This window comes from Camelus bactrianus, chromosome X (assembly GCF_048773025.1).
Source record: "Camelus bactrianus isolate YW-2024 breed Bactrian camel chromosome X, ASM4877302v1, whole genome shotgun sequence".
In the NCBI taxonomy this organism is placed as follows: domain Eukaryota; kingdom Metazoa; phylum Chordata; class Mammalia; order Artiodactyla; family Camelidae; genus Camelus; species Camelus bactrianus.
Genome location: NC_133575.1, coordinates 114,883,476 through 114,887,044, shown reverse-complemented (window position 1 = coordinate 114,887,044; position 3,569 = coordinate 114,883,476).

Genomic DNA, 3,569 nt, shown 5'->3' with positions numbered 1-3,569 from the left:
GGAAATTTAAGATTGTAACTCAATAACTGGGTCTGCAAGACATTTCCCAGAGCATTTCTGCTTTCTCCTAGTACTAATTCTGTGGAATTACCTTCAGGTTTATCAGTCTCCAACTCCCTTTTTTGACCATGATTACTTTTGTCATTTCATTGTATGATCTTTCATGGTTTTCCATTTCTGTGTCGTCATCCATCTTCTCCACTCTGTCAAATTCCCCATCACATATTTACTGAAAGTTGATGTCAGTTCTTGACTGGTCAAGCTCCACTCAGCCATAGAACTGAAGACTTTCCACTCATAGGTTTGACCCTACTCAGTCCCTGAACCCTAGAGCCAAGACTGTCATGGGGATAAGTGCTCTAACCATCCACCTCCCCTGGCCCACTACTCTCCACAGCAAGTAGGCTCTGGAACTACAGTCTTTCCTCAGTACCCCCAGGGGATTGGTTCCAGGACACCCTGCAAATACCAAAATCCCAGGATACTCAAGTCCCTTATATAAAATGGTGGAGTACAGTCAGCCTTCCGTATTTGTGGATGTGAAACCTGTGAATACGAAGAGTCAACTGTACATTTATTTTTTTTAATCCATGTAAAAGTGGACTTGTGCAGTTCAAACCTCTGTTGTTCAAGAGTTAACTGTAGTCTTGTTGCCCCATTCATTGGGCCCCCTCAGGCACCATATGCCTGGGTTAAGAACTCCATTGACTCTACTCTCAGCATCACAACTACTGTTTGAGGTCCTGCTTCCATAGTAAAAATCCTCATCTTACACAACAGTGGCCCCACATTAGCACTTTTAGATACTTTTTGAAATAGTCCTTTTGGAGTGTTCAAAATCATAATCCAGGGAAGTCTATACTCACAAGTAAGTGAACATCATGAAATATAGGAGATGAGCCAACTCTTCCTCTAAGTCTGAATTTCAGCTCTTGAAAAGATATGAAAAATGGAACAATTTTCTTAATGAGGTCATTTTTGATATTTAATCAACCTTCATGAAGAATGATAAAATGATAGAATGTTAAATCTTATTTCACTACACCCATTTGCTTAATTGAATTCACCTAGATTAGCCTGTGAGTCTTCAGGGCCACAGTTTGCCATAACTATCATTCCCAAGTTTCCAGAAAATGCATTTGACAGGAGACTGATATTGCACAGGATTTGGTGTGGGTGTGGGTATTTTAGCTGCACTGATTGAACTCCTGCCAAAGTTTGTATATATATTCTCAGAAAGGGCTATTCCAGACCCAGGGCTGGTTTCGATCACTAGCAGATCTGAGTTTTTCATGGCAAACAGGGTGTGTGTATGTGTGGGTATGGTGTGGTGAGGGTGGGAAAGAGTAGGTCCTGGTGGTGGTAATAGTGGTATTTTTGTATTATTTTAACTGATTAATAGCTACAATCCAAGAGTCATTTTGGTCTTAGTACCTTTTTTTTAATTTTGCTTTAAACATAAACATAGATGCATCTTTCTTTTTACTTTTTACCTTTCTCTTCCACTTAGATATTGTCATAATTTTAGCATCTGAATATAAATAAGCGATACAAAGTACAATAAAAAAGAAACTTGGACTGGGAGTCGAGAGACATAGGTTCTAATTTCACTCCTCTACTAACTTTCTGTGAGACCTTGGGCAAGTTACTTCACCTTACTATACTTCAGTTTCCATGTATGTAAAATAAAGAGTGTTAGACTAAATAATTCTTAAGAACCCTTCCAGGTCAAAAAATTGTGTGAGTCAATGGAATATATAACTTGGTTCCTTTCTCAAAGATGGTATTAGTTAAGTTAGGTGTGATCTACTTTTGAGGATATGGAGCGATAATAAAAATCTTTGAATCCAAGATGTCTTCAGAAATATTGTATTGATGGAACCCAATTCTGTTTTAAAAAAAAGTTTCTGCCTCTATGAGCTGAAATGAAGATCTCAGTGTTCAATTTCATTCCATCATTTTTTCTTTATTTTCATTGCCCCTGGAGTTTTCTGAGAGAATAAGATCCAGAGCTACCTTCTCCCAAAGACCACCCACTGCCTAGATGCATTCTCCCCTAATCCATCTGGGCGCTTCATCATTGCTATCATTGCTGGGTGCCCTGCTCATCACCATGGCAACCCTGAGAACATGTGTGATAATTTACACATCACTTTTTTAAGTGCACACCATGGAGGGATACTCTGGTCAGTTCAGTCTCCATAGAAGACCTTATAACAAGAAGACAGAACCAAGGGTTTGACTTCACTGGAGTTGTAGAACTGGTCAAGTCATTACATCTACCCTCCTCAGCCCAGTTTAATTTGAAAAATAGATAATATGTACCTCAGAGGTGTAATTTCACAAATGGAGATAATATATGTAAAAACACTGTATAATCTCTACAAACTAGGAGGAGAATGTTGGTTATCCTCAGAGAACTTTATCCTTGAGTTGGACCTTTGAGATCATCTAGTGAGGCCTCATTTAATAGATGAGGAAACTGAGATCCAGAAAGGGCAAGGGACATGCATAGGATAATCATCACAAGAAGATGCCTTTGCTTTCTTTCTTGAACACAAATGAAGATCACAGAGTGAAGAAAAGACAGTCTGGGGTAAATATGACTTTGACCTTGCCTTCTCCAGATGCAGTCTCTGGCAAAGCAGAGGGTGAAGGCAAACACTGACAGCTCTGAAAGTTTAGGTGGAATTATCACTGGAAACTCTCCCCTCAAGAGACAGAGAGGGAGAAAAATTAGAGTTATAGATAAACAGAAACTTGGCAAAGAGTTCTATTTCATGAATTAAAAAACTGAAGAGACACTAAAGTACTGAAGTACTAAGAGAATCCCTTCCTCCTTATAGCTGAGGTTATCCTGTGATATATTACACTTTCAAAACTGGAGAACAAATCTAACATTCCTAAAATCTGCCTCACTCATTCAGCATTCAACAAACGCTTAACTGTGTACTCACTGTGTTGGGTGTTGCACCAGGTGCTAGGGGAGGAGACAGAGGCACAAATAAATACTGAGTACAAGAGGGCAAGCAGCAAAAACTATGTCTGAACAGAAGTGCGTATGGGAATACAGAGGAGAGAACGACCAGACTACGGCACCATTAGCCAAGAAAAGCTTCACAGAGGAGGTGATACTTGACCTGGGTCTCAGGTAGGCAGTCACTCAATAGGGAAAACAGGGACTGATAGTGTTTTACAGATACTATTGAATTTATTCCTGTGTGTTAGTTGCCTCTGTTCTCATCAGAGAGATAAGATAACTTCACACAGCTAGTACATATACAAGACAGAGTGAGAATTGGAATTTAGATCTATCTGATTCCAAAGCCTGTTATCTTAGCTACTACTAGGTATAGAAGGGATTTGGTAAGAGGGTCCAAAGCACAGAAGCCTAAAAGAACCAGGATTACTGGTTCCAGAAATAAAAAGTCTCCCAGTGATGGTGGGCAAGACTGGACTTGATTCTATAATCAGTGGGGAAGCAATGCATATTTATAAAGAGGTGGGGTGATATGATCAGATCGTGATTTTGGTTTTGCTTTGTTAGTAGCACCATTCTGGGTGCAGTG